The sequence below is a fragment of the Pogoniulus pusillus genome, chromosome 10 (genome assembly GCF_015220805.1).
Source record: "Pogoniulus pusillus isolate bPogPus1 chromosome 10, bPogPus1.pri, whole genome shotgun sequence".
In the NCBI taxonomy this organism is placed as follows: domain Eukaryota; kingdom Metazoa; phylum Chordata; class Aves; order Piciformes; family Lybiidae; genus Pogoniulus; species Pogoniulus pusillus.
The window spans coordinates 23,577,581-23,600,491 of NC_087273.1; the positions used below are offsets into that span (position 1 = coordinate 23,577,581).

The window sequence follows — 22,911 nt, forward strand, 5'->3', positions numbered from 1 at the left end:
GGGGAAGGTGGTCAAAGTACAGGTATGGGGAGGCCTGGCAGATTGATTACATCACTCTGCCTCGGTCTCGTAGTGGCAAGCAGTATGTGTTAACCATGGTGGAGGGAAGCACGGGGTGGCTGGAAACCTACCCAGTACCTCATGCTACTGCCCGTAACACCATTCTGGGCCTGCAGAGCCACATCCTGTGGAGACACGGAACCCCAGAGAGAATTGAGTCAGACAATGGGACCCATTTCAAGAACCACCTTGTAAGCAACTGGGCAAAAGAGCATGGGATAGAATGGGTTTATCACATCCCATACTACCCACAGGCTGCAGGAAAGATTGAGCGACACAATGGTCTGCTGAAAACCACCCTGAAGGCTATGGGAGGTGGAACTCTCAGAAACTGGGAGAAGCACCTTGCAGAAGCCACTTGGCTGGTGAATAGCAGGGGATCAGTTAACAGAGCTGGTCCTGCTCAGTCTGCCCTACTGCCCATAGTTGAGGGAGATGGAGTTCCTGTAGTCTGTGAAAGGAATCTACTGGGAAAGACTGTGTGGGTTGCTCCTGCCTCTGGTGGGGGAAAACCTATCAAAGGGGTGGTATCTGCAGAGGGTCCTGGTCACACATACTGGGTGATGATGGAAACTGGTGTTATCGAGTGTGTCCCTCAGAGAAACCTCTCTTTAGCTGAAAAGGTTTTGAAATCTCAGAGTTGATTCCATGTGTTCCAGATACTTTCAGGTTATCTTGTATTATAGTTGTATAATAGTTGTATCATAGTTGTGCAATACTTGTATCATAGTTGTGCAATACTTGTATTATAGTTCATAAGGGGTTACAAGTTGTTTTTGTAGTTATACCCTCACCACTACACGGCGTCCAACAGAACCTACATCACAGCAGCAGCTATCCAGAGTCCTACAACATCGCATCACACCACGGCGTCCAACCAGAACCCTGCATCTGATTCGTCACTGATGCCCTGCAGTGAGAGACTGTTCCTGACTTCCCTCCAGAGGATGTCTACAGCCATCTCATCTACACCTGTTCCCCTGATGCCAGACACCAAGAGAGACTGTTCCTGATGTTTTTTTTCTTCACAGAGGAAAAAGACTTTCCTGAGTTCCAACAAGAACTGTTCCTGTTTCACTGACTTTTCTTCCGTTCCTGCCCTGCTCACATCTCAGCAACCTGCACCGGGCCAGAGGAGCACATCGCCTTGAGATACAGCCGGGGACCAAGAAGGACTTCACGAACTCTTAACCCATGGACACTTTTCCCATCTTTGGAGAAGAAGACTGTTCTTAGGAAGGTGGAAGTGGTCTAACCAAGGGGTGGAATGTATAGGGTTAACACTCCTGGGGGAGTGACCCTGAACCTGACCCTAGGGGTCTCGGCCCCTCCTCAGGGGTGGGCCACACTCCAGGTGATGGTTAGCCCACTCCCCCCACTTCCTGTGGTATAAAAGACAGGAGTTCTCCTGTCTCTTTCTCTTTTCGCCCTCTTGCTCACTACCTGCGTTCATGACCGCACACACACACTGATACTGCATACCAGCCACGAGGCAGAGACACCATCACACTACTCGGGTTGTATCCATCCCTGTTTTGTATTTTGCTGTTTTCCCTTCCTCATCCTTTGTAAACTCCCCTACCTCCAATCCCTTTTTTCTAAGTTATTGTTAAACTTTTCCTTTTTAACTTCCAAATCGAGTGAGATTGATTTATTGGGGTGTCCCTACCTGTTATCTCTCTCCCTGTCTTTTGGGGAAAGGAGGGGGAGGAGGGGAGGGCACTCTATAAACTCTATAAATTCTATAAATTGTCATTGGGTCTACCAAATTTATAAGAGTCTCTGGGAACTTGCATTTGAACCCAAGACAGAGACTAGCATGGTAGGTAGACTAAGACGTAGTTTGCAGGTACCCTTGAACTGCTTCATTGTCACCACAGAGATTCCAGTTGACTTGGAACCTTTTCTACAGTGTTATGTTCATTTCTTCAGATATGCCCTGGGATACAAAGTGGTAAAATTCTATAAAAGCATTGAGGCTGTGTAGGCTGTTGTGGCCACGCTTTCCTAAATGACTCCAAAATATGGGCGTAGTGTGCTCCACAAGCGAAGCCTTCCATGGGATGTACTCTAACCACACCAGCGGTCCAAACTCATTCTGCAGTAGTAAAATCACCCTAGAAAGATTTTTGTTGTCTCTTGTCCCTCAAGAAATAAAATCCCAGATGATTACTGGGAAATTTGTCAGCCAGTTGGGGACTTGAATACCTTACCCAGGTGCATTCACTTGAGCAGCATCAACACACTAATATCCTGATGCTTGTGGGAGTTTGCTTTTGTGTTGCCAGAACAAGTTCTTCTGCCTTGTGCACTTGTACTGAATAGTAACCATTATTGAGTGCATAGACATTGAGGTAAGTCTTCTGAGCTGGCCAGAACAATTATTTCATGTTCATTTGGGCAGCCTATTGAAGAAAGTTATGCAGACAAACTAATTTGAATGTAAACTCCATTTGTTTCCCATCAGTTTTGAACAGATAACATTTCTCTGTGTAGAGGATTAATTTCAAGAGTAGTCACTGTTCCATTGTGAAATACTTTTTTCCTGCAATATCTCTTCAGCCTAGTTTCCCTTTGGAGCAAGACTCTTAGGAATTGGCTTAAATTTTGAACAAATACATTGTTTCAAATATATAAACATATAAATTATATAAACATATCTGCAGAGAAACTTACATACTATTTTGAGTTCAAATAGTACAAGCCTTCTCAGGTAGGGGCAGGCTTTAGATTAGGACTTTCTAAGGAGACTCAGATTTTACATCCATCTGCAACTGTACACTAAAGGGACTGATAAACAAACCTATTGTTTTATGGAAATAATTAATGATACTGCCTTTTCTCCACTCAAATACTTAAATGGTGGTTCTTGTTTTACATAGTGATATTCATCTTAAGTATTTAAGCTAACTCATGCTGGAAGAATGGAGAGAATGTTTTCTAGAAAATGCATTGATATAGGACATATGGAATTGTCACTTTCCATTTCTTGCGGTGATAAAACTTGAATATTTAAAATTAATAAGCAAGGCTGCTTCAACTCTGTATCCATCTTCTGGTCATCGGATGCAATTTCACAAAAGACTGTTCTGCTCAGTGTCACACTCCAAGGGAAAGTCTTGCCAGTTCCACCATGGGATGGCTGATGCTTCCTATGAGATAAAAGGTAATGTTTAAGAAATGCTTTTATAACACTGTGATGAAAATGTTCTGACTGACATTGGCTGATTTGGCTGATTAGGTATCATGCCAGCTGCATGATACCTAAGCTGTGGGGCATGTGCACCCACTGTTTTGGTTACCCAGGTCACTAATCCTGGTTGCCATCACTATTCCCTCTTGCTATTTGCCCATGTTAATTTTCAGTGGAAACCAGCATGCAAGAGGAGGGATGGGGCATAGTTTGGGATCATCTGGATAGCTGGAAAGTGAACCAGGATGTGGATAGCTGGAAAGTGAACCAGGATGTGGACCTGTGGGGGATTTTCCTTCAGAACATTTATTTTTATAGTGATTACTCAGTATCTGTCCAGAATGAAAAAGGTTTGTGTGAATTTCTAAAGTGTGTAATAGCCTGACAATTGAATGTGTCATGCTAGCCTTAGTTAACTCTGTATTTCAACCACTGTTGTAGTTGGGACACTAGCTTAGGCAGAAGATCTTCTGTCAAACCTAGTATAGCCATTCATGTTTACTTGTTTATGTAAGTACCAAAACACTAAAAGATAATCACAGGTTCATATAAAGTATTATTATAGTTATCATTTTCTAATTTATTTTTTTAAAACTGTGGATGGGCTTTTAAGGTCTCAAAAAATAAGACCCTTCATTAATTCTAATTACCCTAGCGTGTGAAGCTGCACAGGGGGACTAGGAAAACTAGGAATTTTCTGCCCTCAAAAACTTCCTTACATACCAGCTGAAGGCACAGCATCCTCTCTAACACATGTATGTTGCAAGAGATCACCAAGACTGCAGCAGAAAAAGCAAAAGGAATGAGAACATTGTAACAGCTGTACTTCCCTTGGTGTCATCCCACAGCATTCCATAATGTTTCTTATGCTGAAGGCTTATGTTTTGTATCTTTGTGTGAAGCACAGACTGCTCAGTGTTTCTTTTGTCGCTACAATCAATTGTTTTTTGAAACCCACATGTGCATGGTATCCCCCACATCTTGTGGCAGTAAGTTCCACCATTTAATGTTTTAAACTTGCTAGCTGCTCATTTTATTAGGACTGCTTACTGTGCTATGACATACGTAATTTTTCTCTGTACTGTTCACAATTCTCAGGGACTCTGTCACAGTGCTTTCCTTCATTTGTCCCTCTTCCAGTACAAAAATCTTAGTCATTACTTTTTCTCTCCTAGTACTGAAGCCATTACATACCTTTGATCATTCTCTCCATTTCCTCTATTCTTCTGTTCTCATACTGTCATTTTCAAGATTACTGGATCTGTATTCAAAATGCTAGGTATGCAATGGATATTTATGGCAGCATTGTTGTGTTTTCTTTTGCTGTTTTCTGTTCTTTTTTTTTTTTTTTTTTTTTTTTTTTTTTTTTTTAGTGGATGAGAATTTAGATGATATTTTCACAGAGCTGTTTACAAGCTCTTTGTCCCAGCTAACAGTTAATTTAACTGTGTGTTTATGGATCGCTGAGGGTACAGCTATGAAACTTTGGTTACTTAGCCATGAACACACAGCTAAATTACAAGAGTGGTTTAGATTGTAAACAGGAGATTGTTGGTAGAACTTAATATTCACTCAGTTGTGCTGGTAATTTATACTATAGAATCACAGAATATATCTGGCTGGAAGAGACTTCAAAGATCATCCAGTCCAACCCTTGACCCAGCACTGATGGGCCAACCCTAAACCATGACCCTAAGCACCAGGTCCACACACGGCTTGAGCACCCCCAGGGATGGTGACTCCACCATCCCAATATTTGATAACCCTTTCACTAAAGAAGTATTTCCTAAATCCATCCTAAACCTCCACTGGCATGGCTTGTAACCATTTCCTCTAGTCCTGTTTCTTGTCATCAAGAAGAGGCTGGCCTCCTCCTTGCTACAATCTCCTGTCAAATAGTTGTAGTGAACAAAAAGGTCTCCCCTCAGCCTCCTCTTCTCCAGACAGAACAACTCCAGCTCCTTCAGATTCTCCTCATAGGCCATGTACTCCAGACCTTTCACCAGTCTTGCTGATCTTCTCTGGACATGCTCCAGCACCTCAACGTCCTTTCTATGATGAGGAGCCCAGAACTGAACACAGCAGTCAAGGTGTGGTCTCACCAGTGCTGAGTACAAGGAGGCTGTACCTCCCTGTTCCTGCTGGCCACAGTGTTTCTGATACAAGCCAGGATGTCCTTGGCTTTCTTGGACACCTGGACACATTGCTGGCTTGTGTTCAGTCACAGAATCACAGAAATATCCAGGTTGGAAAAAGCCCCTCAGGATCACCAAGTCCAACCTATAACCCTACTCTACAAAATTCACCTTAAACCATATCCCTAAGCATCGCATCCAAATGACCCTTAAACACATCCAGGTGGCTGACTCCACCACCTCCTGGGGCAGCTCATTCCAGTGCCTAACCACTCTCTCCATGAAAAAGTTTTTCCTAATATCCAATCTAAACCTACCCAGTCTCAACTTGAGGCCATTCCCCCTTGTTCTCACTCCAGCTGCCTGTCTGTCATGGAGGAAGGGAATTAACATGGCTGAGTCAGGAATTATACAAAAATAGAATTATTTTATTTTCCTGGAATCCTGACCATAAACTATATACAAAAATTTGTTTAGTTTATTTACAGATTCAGTTTGATCAGGATTTTCTTCAAAAATGAAATTAATAGACAAATCTAGATATTTAGAAAGTCAGGAAATGGAAAAGGCTAAGCTATAAATACAGCTTTACCCCACTATCCATCAGGCAGAACAGAAGATTAAGGGGAAAGCAGGTCTTATTCAGAGAGGTGAGATAGGCATTTGGCAATGATCCCTTATTGGATTCCTCTGCAGAAGCAGCCTTCTGACACTGCAGGCAATATCCAATAATGTATGTCCACACAGCAGAATCCCAAGGCAAGTGGCAGAGCTGCCAAACTTAGAAATATCTAGAGCACTTCTGCTGCTAGTGGGAGGATCGTGGAGCAACACTGTCTTCACAGCAGCAGGGGAGAGCCAAAACTGCTAGTATCCTCCAGTCCAGGAGGCAGCCAGGAAGTTGGCTGCTGATATGGTCTGAGTGTGGCCAGTCCAGGTACAGCTGTCTCTCTCTCAAAGGACCCCAGGGCTTGCTAAGCCTGCAGGTTTGCACAGAAAGGTGTAAAAGTGGGGAAAACTATCCAAAAGCAGGGATGTGGTAAAACCAAAAACTGTGCAAAAAGGTAGCAGCTGTCCAAAAGTGAGGATGGTCCAGTCACAGCAGGAACCTGTCCTGTCAGGCATTCTATCAGGAGCTCTTTCAAGATAGAGAACTCTCAAGACGTGAACTCTCAAATCAGGACGTCTCGACAAATTGTCCATTTGCCATTCCATACTGGGCACGAAAACCCAGCCAACCACCAGCCCGATTCCAGCGTGGGCTTCCATACACGTCAGCCCACATGCAGAAAGGCACCTTTTGCTGTTCCTCCTTCAAACCCACAGGTTGGGGGGGGGGGGGGAAGCAGTTTTCGCACTTCTTCTCCTATTCAAACCTGGGGGGGAAGAAGGAATTTGGGGTACCCCAGGACTCTGTCAACCAGTACCCCCAAGTCCCTCTCCAAGTTCAAGTTTTGCAGCCACACATCCCCAAATCTGTAGCTTACCATGGGGTTGTTGTGACCCAGGTGCATGGCCTGACAATTGGCCTTGTTGCACTTCATACAGTTAGCTGTGGCTTATGAGCCTAACCTGTCCAGATCTCATTGTAAATCTTCCCTACCCTCTTACAATGGGTAGGGTATTCACAGGATATGTTAGGAGTTCACAGTATGTTAGGGGTTGGAAGGGACCCAAGGAGATCATCAAGTCCAACCCCCATTCCAACACGAGATCAGTGAAGGAAGAGCCTCGGTAAGGGCTAGCTGAGGTGTGCTTCTAGGGTATTATTCCAGGTTATGTTACACCAGAGATTTTTCACAACTATGTAGGATAGTGAATGTTTTCAATGGACCCCATCCTTTTAGTGGGTTGTCGATTATTTTAGCAGTACATTAATTCCATAAGAAATCCATTCAGGAAAGAATCAATTCAATTATTTTTGTCTGAGAGGGTTTTGTTAGTTTCGCTATTGCAAGGCATATCCTAACTGAAACCAAGGGGATTCAAACAAATGCATAGTCCTTTGCTGCACTAACTTGATGGAGATTTCATCCTATTGTACTCTGTATCAGATAGAGATGCATAGCTCTTCAAAGTTTTTCATAGCTGAAATGTGCTGTTACTATCATAAGGGTTGCTAGATGAAATTCTGGAGCTTAATGAAATCTGGAATTAAATAAATCACCTCAGTTGAAACTGAGCTGCAAAAGGACTTAAAGTAGTTGTTTCTGAAAGAAGTGCTTACAATAAATATATTACTGCAAAGTCGATCAGTCTCATCACTGACTTTAAAACACTTCCAATATATATTGGTGAGCACTGTCAGAAATTTCTTAATGGGCCAAAGAGATCTCAGTATCACATTACAAGCAGAAATCTTTTTAAAATGAGATTTTCAACACTCTCATGGACTATGACTCATCAGACTTACTGCTTGTTATATAAGCTCTTGTTTTCAAATCGTAGCTGCCCTACAGCTCAGAATCTAGAAAGTTTCCTTTTAACAGTTTTCTATGAGTTCTCTTCCTTGCTGTTTACTGTCACACATGCACAGAGTTCTCTTTTTATGGCTTTTTTTTTTTCAATTCCTGTCTCAATCAAGGTGGTCTTGGAGAAAATGACAACGCAAACGCTATCTTACAGCTGAGGTGGATTGACCTTGGCCAGCAATCAGGCACCTACTCATCTGCTTTTTGACTTCCCCTTCTCATCAGAAAAGGGGGGAGAAAATGTGATAGAAAATCTTACGGTTATAAAGACAAGGAGATAATAATTACAATCATGGGGGAAAATTGAAACTCAACATGTGGAAAATTAATTTATTGCCAAATAAAATAAAGTAGGATCATGAGAAACAAAGACAACAGTAAGAAAGATTTCCCTCTTACCCCTTCTTTTTCTCAGGCTCAATTCACTCCTTCCTTCCCAATTCCTCTACCTCCTCCTCCCACAGTCTACTGTTGTGGAGGCAGGGAATTAATGTGGCCAAGTCAGGAATTGATAGAAAAATAGAGTTATTTTATTTTCCCAAAAAACTGCCCCCAAAACTATATACAGAAATTAATTTAGTTTTAATTAGCAGATTCAGTTAGGTTGAAAAGATCTACAAGGATACCATAGGTAATTTGACTATTTTGGAAGTCAGAAGTTGGAAAAGGCTGAGCTAATAAACACAGCATCCCTCACCATTAGTAAGGCTGAGCCAGTTACTCACAGGTGAGTCAGGCTGGCTGGGTGGTCCAGCTGCTTGTCCCCTCGCTGTCTTTCAGAGGCTGTTCGAGGGTCGTTAGGGCCTATTGAGCCTGCATAAAGGGTGCGTAAGGTGGGAAGCTCCTTCGGAGCAGAGCACCAGGGGCTCCTGCTGCAGAAGCTATCCAGGCGGGGGAGAACTCTAAGGCAGGAAGTCCCCCAGTATTTATACTCTTCCTAGACAAAGAGCAGAGTTACCACTGCCTAGGCAGGAAGACCACAGCCAGGTTGGCAGTCAGCCAAACCTTACCATAATAGGCAAAAGCCACAGGCCTGGACCTTCCAGATACGGGAATCACACAGGCCTTACACTAGGCAGGCATGAGCTGGGCATGTGGGGGCTTACACAACCACCTTACACAATCAGGGGCCCTGGGCAGGCCAGACTTCATAGCAGCAGGTCTGTTGTGCCCCTTTGTGCTGGTTATGTGTTTACCTCTGGTTATGGGCAGAAAAACATGTCCAGGCAGGGCATGGCATAAATAAACCTACTTTCAGACCTATGGGCCCTCCACGACACAAACTCTGTCTATTGTTTGAAAAGCATTTAGGGACTTGATTTTCAAGGACAGGGAACTGCTCAAAAGAGTCCAGTGCAGAGTGACAAAGATAATTAAGGGAGTGGATCATCTTCTTTATGAGGAAAGGCTGAAAGATCCGTCTTTAGCTTGAAGAGGAGGAGACTGAGGGGTGACCTCTGTAATGTTTGTAAGTATGTGAAAAGTGAGTGGCAGGAGGATTAAGTTAGACTTTTCTTCTATGTTGGTTTGAGGCTAATTAGAATATTTTCATGAGAAAAAGTAGATTATAGGCTGTGAAAACAATGATTACATCTACTTCACTCATAGGTTTGCTGAGACGTAGAAAAACAAGGACACAAACATAGATAAGGCAGTCTGTGTCTGTGTTTCTCCCTGGCTTCTGCCATATTAACTGCTTCTGCTTGGATCTTTGTAACTTATCTAATCATTCTGCTTCTAACCCCCACCTTGCTGATCCATCCAACTCACCTTGCACATAAGGCAGATTCTGGGATAAGAGAGGGGGGTGGAAAGAAGATGGAAGGGTGGTTGGGAGCCCCTCCTGAGAACTCTGATTTTTGGAAGGGGTGTTGTGTTTTTGCTTTACTTTTAATTTGTATATTTCTCTACATAGCTGTAAATGTCTGTAGTATATTGTAAATATATGCTTGTATCTTGTGCTAAACTGTGAATATAAAGTTTCATTCCATAACTTCCAGCCTGGCGAATTTGTGACGGGGGGCGGGTGACTCCCAAACCATCACAACATCCAATGATAGGACAAGGGGCAATGGATGGAAACTGGAGCACATGAAGTTCCACTTGAACATAAAGAAAAAGTTTTAAATGCAAGAGTGACAGAACACTGGAACAGGCTTGCCCAGAGAGGTTGTGGAATGTTCTCTGGAGACATTTCAACCCAGTCTAGATACATTCCTGTGTGAGTTACTCTAGGTGCTCCTGCTCTGGCAGGGAGTTTGACTCAATGATTTTTCAAGGTCCCTTCCAACAGCTAACATTCCCTGATTATGTGATTTTATGTGCTAGTTTTGGAAAGTCATTTACTTGAGGATATTTGTTTACTAAACCAGAAAGGAGTCAAGTCTTTCATTTTTACTGTCCTCTCACAACTGAGAGCTATTGTAAATATACAGTAAAATCAGAATTCTTGTTTTGTTCTGCTGTGCACTCCAGGAAGCCTGATCTGAGCAGTTCAACTTACAGAAGTCCACAAGCAGGTTGATCTGGATAAGTTTTGGTTTAGTTTTTGATATGCAATATAATTATTAGGTCCTTGATTCTTCTTTTCAGTGCATACTCACCACCTTTAGATATCTTGAGACTGCACAGTGACTGCAAAAACTGATCCACAAGGGCAGATTTTTAAATACCACTGGTCTTCTAGCAAGTAAGTTCTTCATTCAGTTCTATTTTTCCCTTGTATTCCCGATTTTTGCTTAATCCTTGTATTTATTATACAGAAAACCATATTAATTTTCTGGTCCAAGTGAACATGAATTCAAATTGAATAATATGAAAGTGATTTTAGTCATTGCCAGCTAGACTGAAACCTATCAATAGTACACATATAACTGAGACAAAGTACTGTCTCATCTGATTATTCCAACTTTTAATGCTGGTCACACTGCCAGTGTATCTGTGGATTCATAGATTGCATTGGGTTGGGACTGTCAAAGGTCATCTTGCCCAAATGCCCGTATAGTCAGCAGAGACACCTCCAACTAGATCAGGCTACCCAGGGCCACATTGAGTCTGATCTTGAATGTCTCACAGGGACAGGGCCTCAACCACATCCCTGAACAGAGCAACCTGTTCCAGTATTTTACCACTCACATTGTAGAGCACTTCCTCCTTACATCCACACTACATCTACCCTGATCCACTTTAAAACCATTCACCTGTTATCCTATCACTACAAGCCCTTCTAAACAGTTCTTCCCTAGCCTTCCTTCAGATATTGAAACATAGCTGTAAGATCTCCCTGGAGCCCTCTCTTCTCCAGGCTGAACAGCCCAAATTCTTTCATCCTGTTTTCATATGAGAGGTGCTCCATCCCTCCAATCATCTTGGTGGCTTTCCTCTGAACTTGCTCCAGCAGGTCCACGTCTCTCTTGCGTTGGGGCTCTCAGACCTGGACACAGTACTCCATGTGAGGTCTCACCAGAGCAGAGTACAGTGCCAGAATTGCCTCTCTCAATCTGTTGGACACACTTCTTATGATGCAGCCCAGGATGCAATTGGCCTTCTGGGCTGCAAGTGCTCATTGTTGGCTCATGTCCATCTTCTCATCCACCAGTACCCCGAAGTCTTTTTCTGCATGGTTGCTCTCAATTTCATCATTCCTCAGCCTGTACTGATATCAAAGTTTGCCCTGACCTAGGAACAGGACCATGCACTTTGTCTTACTGAACCTCATAAAATTCTTTCAGCCCACCTCTCCAGCCTGTCCAGGTCCCTCTGGATGGCATCCTGTCCTTCAGTCTTATCAACTGCACCATTCAGCTTGGTATCATCTGTAAACTTGCTGAGGATGCACTCAATCTCATTGTCTATATCACTGATGAAGATATTGAACAGCACTGATCCTGGTACAAACTCTTGAATAAAAGAGTCATAGAATCAACCAGGTTGGAAGAGACCTCCAAGTTCATCCAGTCCAGCCTAGCACTCAGCCCTATCCAGTCAACTAGACCATGGCACTAAGTGCCTCATCCAGTCCTTTCTTGAACACCTACACCTCTAGGGACAGTGACTCCACTACCTCCCTGGGCAGCCCATTCCAATAGCAAATCACTCTCTCTGTGAAGAACTTCCTCCTAACATCCAGCCTATACTTCCCCCAGCAAAACTTGAGACTGTCCCCCCTTGTTCTGTTGCTGGTTGCCTGGGAGAAGAGACCAACCCACACCTGGCTACAACCTCCCTTCAGGTAGTTGTAGACAGCAATGGGTTCTGCCCTGAGCCTCCTCTTTCCAGGCTAAAAAACCCCAGGTCCCTCAGCCTCTCCTCATAGGGTTTGTGTTCCAGGCCCCTCACCAGCTTTGTTACCCTTCTCTGGATACATTCCAACACCTCAACATCTCTCTTGAATTGAGGAGCCCAGAACTGGACACAGTACTCAAGGTGTGGTCTGACCAGTGCTGAGTACAGGGGAAAAATAACCTCCCTTGTCCTACTGGCCACACTGTTCCTGATGCAGGCCAGGATGCCACTGGCTCTTAGCCACCTGGGCACACTGCTGGCTCATCTTCAGCCTACTCTCTACCAGTACCCCCAGGTCCCTTTCTTCCTGGCTGCTCTGCAGCCACTCTGTCCCCAGCCTACAGCGCTGCTTGGGGTTGTTGTGGCCAAAGTGCAGAACCCTGCACTTGGCCTTGTTAAATCTCATCCCATTGGCCTCTGCCCACCCATCCAGCCAGTCTAGGTCCCTCAGCACTTGTCTCTTGTGTCTATGCTAGCCTTTGTATGTGATGATCCAACCAACTCTTTGTCCCTTGGACAGTCCATCCATCAAATCCATACCTCTGATTTTAAGAGAAGGCGTTGTGGGGGACTGTGTCAAAGGCTTTGCAAATGTCCATAGAGATAACATATGTTGGTTTTCCCTTGTCCACTGACATAGGTGTACAATCATGGAAAGCCATAAGGTTGATCAGGCAGGACTTGCCCTTGATGAAGCCATGATGGCTATCCTACAGTATAGCTTTCAGGAAGACCTGTTCCATGATCCTCCCAGGCACAGAGGTGAGGCTGATGGGTCAGTAATTTCTAAGGTCCTTTTTTTTCCACTCTTTTTAACGATGGATGTAATGTTTCCCTTCTTCCAGTCTCCAGGATCTTCACCTAACTGTCAGGAATTTTCAAATATCATGGAGAGTGGCTTTGCAACTACATCAGCCAATTCCTTCAGAACTCTGGGATGCATCTCATCAAGTCCCATAGATTTATGTTTGTTGATGCTAAATGTGGATGTTTTGGGATGTTAAGTGGTTAAAGTCTCCTTTCTGTCACTAGAATTGAGTAGCGTCAGGATTAGGAAATGCTTACCCATTTGCAGTTGTGCTCTTCTTTTTCCTCTAAAATTTGACAGGATTCACATGGATACAAAAACTGTCAAATACCTCCTTTTACCCATTTAGTCTCCTGTGCTCCTTCCACTTGTCTTACTCTTTGAGAGGTTGAACTACTTAGTCTCAGACTTCTGCTACATCAGGAGCTTGCTAACACTTTATCTACATGGGTACCTTATGCAATGCAGTCCACCTAGTACTGATTGTACCTCACTGACTTCATTGTCTTTCTCAAATTCTCCTGTACTCCACAAAATTTAGACCTTCTCATGCCCTTAAAAGTCTTCATGCCAGTTCAGGTTGACACAGACTACCCTAATGGTAAAACAGTGTAAAATGGGGGAAATCAAGCCCTGAAAAGACTATTTAGACTTTTGTCTTCCTCCATAACTGCTACACTTCCTGGAATCTGTTGTGGTCCTACTGCAAAATAGGAAGAGAAGCTTGTCTGATTATTGGTTTTATTTCTAAAGGAGTAAGAGAAAGCTTTTTTTCCAAGGTATTTTATGCTTTTAAAAGTAACTTACAAGTTGTTATTACTCCTAATTTGAGTGGAAATCAAGGTCAAAACTCTGAGACAAATATAACTATGGTGCTTCTTAAGAAGAGCATAAATGTTATAGAAAGGGGAAAATAAAAGTAAGGATTTGGAAGTCGTTACTGGACTTAAGGAAGATGGAAGACTTTGGAAACTAGTAGAAGTTGCAGTATTCAAGGGTAGCCTCTATGGTTGGAGGAAAGAGTAATAAAAAGGCTAATATGATGAGGAAAAACATGAATCTTACTTTTAAGTCTTGGTGTCTGAAATGAATACAGGGTCATGATTAAGAAGGTAGCAAAAGTGACACTTATCTACAAGAAAGGTAGAAAGGAAACTATAGACCTGTCAGTCTGACCTCAGTACTAGGGAAGGTCATGGTGCAGGGCATCTCAAATGCCACCATGTGTCATAAACAACAACCAGGGGATCAGGCCAAGTCAGCATGGATTCATGAGGGGCAGGTCCTGCCTGACCAATCTGATCTCCTTCTATGACAAGATCACCTGGCCTGTGGATGAGGGAAAGGCTGTCGATGTTGTATTCACAGACTTTCAAAAAGCTTTTGATATTATTCCCCACAGCATTCTTGTACACAGATTGGCTAGACTTGGCTTGGCTGAGAACACTGTCTCCTGGATAAAGTGCTGACGGAAAGGAGGGCCCAGAGAGTGGTGGTCAATGGAATTAAAACCAGCTAACGACCGGGCACTGGTAGTCTTCCTAAGACATCTGTGTTGGGACCACTTCTGTTTAACATCTTTATTGGCAACCTGGATTCAGGCATAGAGTGTCAGCAGTACATTTGCAGATGGCACCAAATTAGGTGACAGTGTTGATTTGAATGAGAGTAGAGAGGCTCTTCAGAGGGACTTGGATAGGCTGGATCAATGGGCGAACATTAACAGGATGAGTTTCAACAAGACCAAATGCCAGCTCCTGCACTTGAGTGACAACAACCCCAAGCAATGCTACAGGCTTGGGGCAGCATGGCTGGAAAGCTGCCTGATGGAAAGGGATCTGGGGGTTGTAATCTGGGGGTTGACAGGCAGCTGAACGTGAGCCAGCAGTGTGCCCAGGCAGCCAAGAAGGCCAATGGCATCCTGGCTTGTATTAAAAATGCTGTGGCCAGCAGGAGCAGGGAGGTGATTGTCCCCTTGAACTTGTCTCTGGTGAGGCCCAGACCTCAAGTGTTGTGCTCGGTTTTGGGCACCGCCAATACAAGAGAGATGTGGAGGTGCTGGAGCCAGTGCAGAGCAGGGCAACAAAGATGGGGGAGGGCCTGGAGAACAAATCTTATGAGGAGTGACTGAGGGAGCGAGGAATGGTTAATTTGAGTAAGAGGAGGCTGAGGGGACACCTCGTTGCTGTCTAAAACTGTCTGAAGGGACATTGTGGAGAGGCTACTGCTGCTCTCTTCTCACAGGTAACTGGAGACAGAACAAGGGGCAATGGCCTCAAGCAGAGACTGGGTAGGTTTAGATTGGACATTAGGAAAAAGGTTTTCACAGAGAGAGTGGTCAGGCACTGGAATGAGCTGCCCAGGGAGGTGGTGGAGTCACCAACCCTGGATGTGCTAAGAGTCGTTTGGATGTGGTGCTCAGGCATACGGTTTAAGGCGAATCTTGCAGAGTAGGATTAGAGATTGGATTTGGTGATTGGATTTTCTTTTCCAACCTGGATGTTTCTGTAATTCTGTGATTTCTCTCCCCCTAGAGAGCAGACTTACTGAACATATTACTTTGATACTAAATGATCTTTCTGCAAGTGATCTACTTAAGTCATCTGCTAGGTACACAGAAGCATTTGTCTGTGTTTCAATTTCCTATCTGGACCATACCAGAGATGTGTATAACAATATGAGCTTCTGTATCTACTCAATTGACTGTTCATATGGATTTTACTCAAATTCTCCCATCTCAGTAGTTTGATGGTCAGTCAGTCTTTACCCACAGATCTGTAATGCTTGAATACTGCATGTTATTTAATGCCAATCAGGTTATGAAATTTAAGAAGCGTGTTAATACTTTGTTACAATGTCATATTTAGTTTCAAATTATCCTATTTTTATATAAATACACACATACAATTTAAAGAAATGCATCTAGTTTTTAAAAAAATGAGCAAATTATCTTCTTTTATTGAAAACTGGTGCATGAATTTCTATCCAGACCATCTGCAGAACAATAGAAAATGAAGCAAGCGTCCCTGCTTTGCCTAATTATTTGGAAATTCTTCAGGTATTAAAGAAGTTAAATACTGGCTTGCCTAAGTCAACAAATGTGTTACACTTGGATGTTGATTTGTTTGTTTAATAAGAATAACAACAAGACAAAACACTCTGAATTATCTTTGTCAAGATAAACACAGTTCTTACAATTAAAAAAAAAATTTTTTTATCATTAGGTCATTTCAGAACCAGATTATCTGAATATATTATTTGAATATTATACAAATATATTATATAAGGGGGACACATAGTTTGGTTCCTTTTTTAACAACAATGCAGGATCCAGGCAACTGTTTCATTAGTATTGATAGTGCATCTTCACTTTCAGTACATATTATTCATAGAATCATAGAATAGAATCATAGAATCAACCAGATTGGAAGAGACCTCCAAGATCAGCCAGTCCAACCTAGCACCCAGCTCTGTCCAATCAACTAGACCATGGCACTAAGTGCCTCATCCAGTCCTTTCTTGAACATCTCCAGGGACGACGACTCCACCACCTCCCTGGGCAGCCCATTCCAACACCAATCACACTCACTGTTAAGAACTTCTTCCTAATATCAAGCCTATACCTCCCATGGCACAACTTGAGACTGTCCCCCCTTGTTCTGTTGCTGCTTGCTTGGCAGAACCAGGCAATTTAACTCCCACCTGGTTACAACCTCTCTTCAGGTAGTTGTAGACAGCAATGAGGTCACCCCTGAGCCTCCTCTTCTGTGTTCACCATTAGCAAAATTCAGTGTTTCCACAGAAATTGAAATTGAGTAGATGACCTTTCAAGTTCCCTACCAACCCCCTAACATTCTGTGATTATACAATATGAAGGAAAAAAGAGGCTAAATACATACATGGTCTTTCTTTTTTTTTTCCTAGAAGTGTACCTCTCCAGTTCCTTAATGTAAAATCTCTGTTCAGTCAAGTGCAGTGGATATTCTCAAAATTCTAGCAGACTTTCTGCATCATGAAGGCAAATGGCATTGTGGCCTTTGTTATGGGAAAAGGCACAGGAAAATTGGGGTGAACACAGAAAGAGTATGAATAAAAAGCATTGCTCTCTGACTCAACAATTGTACCCTAACAAGTGCAGTTATGTAGACAAACGGTGCTGATTGCAAACTCCTTTCCCCACAGTACGGTGGTTGCTCAGCACAGAGCACTGATGAATAAACAGATATGATTGTCAGGAAAGAAGATACTTGCCCGTGGTGTAATAGAGCATTCCCTGACTGGGCTGACAGCTATAACAAATAAAGATCTTCATCCCTGGAGATGCTGAGCACCTATGACACCTGCCTCTGTTAATTTAGGGTTTTTCAGGTGAATGAATGTGTAAAAATGAAGAGTCACAGAGATCTGACTGGGGGCATGGAAAAGGGACTTGCTGAATGAGAAATTCGCTCCTAGGGAGCTTCTAATGAGGCAAGAAATGCCAGTGGCACTGGACACAAAAAGGCAGAAATTCACCCCAGTTCTGGTGTGTTAAAATAGTATTCAAGGGCTACTTTTCCCCTCAGAGACTTTGTGCTGAAGAAGGTATTATCTGTCTCTGCCTCTCTGCTCAATGCTGAATCCACAGGCAGCACCTCCCCTTACTGCGACAGAGAAAAGCTCTCCACATCTCTGCATTCCTCCCCAACAAAGTCTATGCCCCCAGGCCTACAGCACTTCTGCTGCAGCCAGGTAGTATGTGGGTGCAGAGGACCAAGCATTTCCTGTACTTGCCAGCAGGGGCAAGTGAAAAGTCTTAGCTGCAGTTACAACAAACTTCCTTGAAAAGGAAAATCATTATAGGGGTGCTCTGGATGATAGGAAGAGATGAGTGGGCAAGTCCTGCTGGGGTGTCAGGTGCTATGATCACTGCTCTCATCTTGACAGTCTCTCTTGCTCCTCAAAGATCTCAGGGACTCACTATTACCTAACTTCTGGCATCTAACTGAGGATCCTGTGTTTAGAGGTACCAACACCTCAGGCTCTTCCAGTTAACAAAGAGAAGGAATACTGGGATGGCAAGACCTTGAGGGACCCTGGTGCATTTAAAGCCTGAGTGTTTGTTTCTATCCATTGTCAGCTAAAGGCAGTTGTTTCACTTCATTAGGAGCTTTGGTTAAGTAGAATTATAGAATCAGTCAGGGTTGGAAGGGACCACAAGGATCATCTAGTTCCAACCCCCCTGCCATGGGCAGGGACACCCTACCCTAGATCAGGCTGGCCATAAACACCTCATCCAGCCTGGCCTTATACACCTCCAGGAATGGGACCTCAACCACCTCCCTGGGCAACCCATTCCAGGGCCTCACCACTCTCATGATGAAGAACTTCCTCCTCATGTCCAGTTTGAATCTACTAATTTAGTGCCTGAAGGCATGCAGGATCACTGTGATCTTCCTCCCCATCCACAGAATCACAAACTCACAGAATGTCAAGGGTTGGAAGGGACCTCGAAAGCTCATCCAGTCCAACCTCCCTGCCAGAGCAGGATCTCCTGTACCAGATCACACAGGAACATGTCCAGGCAGGTTTTGAATATCTCCAGAGAGGGAGACTCCACAACCACCCCGGGCAGCCTGTGTTCTGTCACACTCACAGTGAAAAAAATGCGTCCTCATGCTTAAAAGAAACTTCCTGTAAGTGAAGAAAATGATCTCTGCTCCTTACAGTGCACAGATGGGCTGCTGCTCCAGCAGCAAAAAGAGCTGAGTCTTTGAGATTTGGGTCCCTCCAGTCTCCTTCCACAGGCACAAATCATGAATGGTCAGCAGCCATCCTTGCAGTAAGGGAGCCTGGCCTGGTTCTGTGGAGTCATCACTGCCTGTCTGGACCCTCTGGCTGCAGACCAGGCTAGTGCTGCGCCATCCAAAACATTAAAAATAGAATAAATTGATGTTGCTGTAGCTGGGATCCATAGGGGTATGGAGTATGTCTGTAACACCTTGCCTCCAGAAGCCCTTCCTGGAACTCTGACAAAAGGCTGCAAATTCCTGACAACCCAAAGAATTTGGGTCAGGGAGCAATGCATTTAGTGTCTTTTTAAGAAGTGCCCCTTCCAAACATGATTCCCTCCTTCCAGGGATGGAATAGACCCAATTCAGCTTAGGACAAAGTCTGGCTAAATGCAGTCCTATGTAGCTCAACATGAATATTGGTTTTGTATTGTACTCCTAATAACCAGTTACAAAATGACAATGTTTGTTAGGCAGATACAGGAACAATCTTTGCTTGTTGTCAGGGTACAAATGAGTAAAGAGGCAGAAGTACAGTTCATTAGGGGGGAAATAAACCATTTAATTACCCAAAGAAGTCTGTATCCTTTTTTTTTTTCTTCTTTTTTTTTTTCTTTTTTTTTTTTTTTTTTTGCTAATGGTTGCAGTTTTCTTAGTATTTACTGAGATTTATATAATAAATGAAAGTGCAGAGCACCTACTCCAGACCTATCATCTTCAATGGGCTTGGAGAATTGAGGGGGGAAAGCAGAATAAAATATATGAAGATAATTCCTATAATATTGTATTGGTTTATGCTGCCATATGGATTTGAACTGGTTTAATAAAACAAACAAAGAGACAAAAAAACCCAACAACAAAAAAAAACCCAGCAGTTTTGTCACTGCACTTGTCCTGCATGATTGTTTGAATTTAAAATAGCTCTCTGCTTTGTATATAGTATTGATCAAAATACGTCTTTCTTCAGGAAATTATTAGCTAAATCATCCTTTAATTTATAAGCAGAGTTGTGTCCCTGTGCCCTAAATCTTGCTAGTTGGAAGAGTGGGAGGGAAAGCAATTTAATTAAGATAACTTTATTGACCCACTGGAGCTGTTGTTTAATAGCATGGCTCCCTGGGGTGCAGTGCAGGTAAATTGAATGAATGCCACAGAATATCACCTCCCTGCATTGCATATTTCAAACCTCTGCCAGGCAGTTTGGGATAAGCAGCCAATCAGGAAAAAGGTTTTTTCCAGCCTTGCTGGGTTGGGTGGCATTTCCTATTATGCTCAGAACAAGGTACAGTGTTACCTATGCATTCCTCTGACCATATCAAGAGGCATAACTGGGATTGTGTGTTACGCTCAGCTGCTGCATTTGCAAGGAGACTTTGTGGATTGGCTCTTCAGCCATGTATCCAAACCCACCTTTTTATGAAGGAGGAAAACTAGTATGTGAATCTGAATGAAAGTGCTGTGAGTAAACTATTTAATATTAAAACCTCAATACGCACATTCAACCTGAGAAATCAGCATCCAGAAAGATAAGAGATATCTTCTGGAGCTGTGCTTCTCATTAAATACTTGGGGGGGGGGGGGGGGGGGGGGGGAGAATCCCAAAGCTTCTTTGTTAAACTGTTACTTGATAAAACAAAAGCTGCAAAAACTTTTGCAATGCACTGTCACAGATAATAATGCCTGCTATTGTTCCAGTTACTGCTTCTGATTTTAAAATCTTTGTCCAGGTGCCTTACTAGTCTACAAAATGAGTAGAACAGCTTTTATGCAGATGATCGGAACACACTCCATTTTCTGCATCATTCTTCAATGCTGCCCACCGAGTGGTGTAAGACAGTATCTCAGCCTGTTGCACCTGTACGTCCAATCACTTCTTTTAAAAGTCAAGCTAGATCAGTATTTGTGCAATTTGACAGCAAGTTCATGTACCTTTTAATCTCTGCAAAATGGAATGTTTCACTGATTAAAGCTGAGATACACTCCTACAGCTTTTCATAAAAGGATATATAGCCTTTTAGCTAATTTATGTTTTACTCTGGGAAATAATCAGGTATGAAATTTTAATTGCAGTTCATAGTTTTCTCATAGTCGCTCATAATTAAGTGTTTTTAATAAGCTTGTGTGTAGTTTTTCCTTTTATATGTGAATAGATTTTTCTTGCCTTCAAACTGTAGGTTTTGCTTTTAAATGCATGTGAGATAAGAGAGGTTGGTTTGTGCTTTCTTGTACTGACCAGAATAGTTGGGAGAAGCAGGCAAGTTTCAAATGCATAGGTCCTTCTTTAGGTCAGATTTGGGTGTTATTAATCACAACTAAAGCATCGCATTCACAATTGCTAGCCTTATGGTAGGCAACACACTGCTGGTGAGACAGACGGCCCTTTAGAAAGTCATTTCTCACAACACTGCCACCTTTGGCAGGGGCTGGCCTTTGGGGCAATCACTTCCAGTTTCTCTCATGACCTTTGTGTTCTAATGTGACACGTATACCCCAAGAAGTGGTGCCATATGCTTTTAATATACAAACCCAAGCTGTGGTGCAGCCTAGGTAACTCCAAGTGCTCCTAATGTGGCTTTCTGCTTCAAGCTCTGGCATAGCACTGAAGTGAGGGAGACCCACTCACAGTATATGACATGAAATCCAGAAGCTAAAACTACCCTTAATTCAATGACAGATTAACATGGGTTTTGACACTGCGTGTTTGTGTGTGTACATGAAAGGATATTTTTTGTATGAGTAATTCTGAGAAGTTTGCTACCTAATATTCTCCAGTTCTCTGTTACTTTATCTTCATTAAATATATGTTTTATCACCCATTCCTTGGAGTCTGCATTCCATATATGCAAGGTAAGTGTGGTTTCTGTGCTAATGGTTGTGCTTGGGGTCAGAGGCAGCCATAAAAGTAGACTTCTCTGATTTTCAGTTATTTTTTTCCTTGCTATGGAGCTTTTGTTATGACACTTGAATGTATTCTGAATGTTTATGCTATAAACATAAAATACACATCCATCAGGCCATTCCACAATTCCTTCCAAATGCAACAGACAAATGATTCGTGCTATATTTTTAGGCAAAATTCTGTAAAGGTGTTAAAATATAAGTACATTATATATACACATTAATTTTTTGTTTATTTGATTATGGTTTTAAAGGACTAATCAAGATGTACAGTATTATTTAGTGTGCTCATTATTTTACTTACTATTACATAGTGTATGCATATGTTATTATTAAAACAAATTAACAAATGCTAATTGATAATTTTGACTGGGAGTACAGAACTCCACAGACTTCCTTGGGTTGTTTGGGCTCTTTTTGTGGCGAAATTCATCTTAAGCAGCTTCCACTCCTGTCCACAACCTTCCACCTATCTCTGCCTATTTCCTTACATCTGTGTTGGCATAGTTTTTTCAACTATGAACAGTGAGCTGTTAGCAGCCTTGGAAGACTACCCATCTGATTGCTTTTTCTCAAAGTCCTTCATAAAGCAGAGCAACATGTTCAACTGGTTTGCAGTGTAGCCCCTTTAATTGTCTCAGTTCTAATTTATATTTCCCAGAGACTCAAATGTAGTTGATAGAACCAATAACTATTTATAAGTTGTCTTTCCCTCCTCCCCCTTCTTTCCCAAAGAAAAGGAATCAGATGTAGAGAGAGGAAAGGTAAGCAGACCCAAATAAATAATCTCCCTCTGATTTGGAAGTTAAAAGAAGAAAAGTTTAACAATGAATAAAAGCTATATGAGGTAGGGAAGTTAGAAAGGTGTAGGGAAAGAAAAACAAGATACAAAATACGTAAATACTACCAGATTTGATGGCAACGGTTTGTCTGCCTCGTGGGTGATGGCCACATAATAAAACAAGTAGCAGCAAGAAAATAGATGGTGATTGTTGGTAAGCAGGAAGAGGAAAAAAAAATACAAGAAGTCCCCCTGCTTTTATGGATCTTAGATAGGAAATGGGAGTGGGTTAACCACATCTGGTGGTGTTCAGACCCACCCCCCCGGTAAGGTTCAAGACCACTCCCCCAAGAGGGTTAACCTTTTATACTTCCCAAATCACTGCTCCGATGCAACTGAACATACATCACAAGGAAGTGCTTTAGTTCAGTCAGGTCAGAAAACATTGCCCATCAAACTGCCACTGGACTTTAAGGAATGCTGTTTGCTTGGTACTTTAGCCTGTGAGCT

General features: G+C 42.7%; 1 protein-coding gene across 6 annotated transcripts in view; it reads left to right on the forward strand.

Annotated features, from left to right (window-relative positions):
• LOC135178791 (poly(rC)-binding protein 3-like) overlaps nt 1-22,911 on the forward strand; it is a 714,994-nt gene that overhangs the window by 479,641 nt on the left and 212,442 nt on the right. For all 6 annotated transcript variants that reach the window (XM_064150039.1, XM_064150038.1, XM_064150036.1 and 3 more), the window contains exon 4: nt 10,452-10,548. The gene's annotated coding sequence lies outside the window, so the exon portion shown is untranslated. The remainder of the gene's footprint in view (nt 1-10,451; nt 10,549-22,911) is intronic.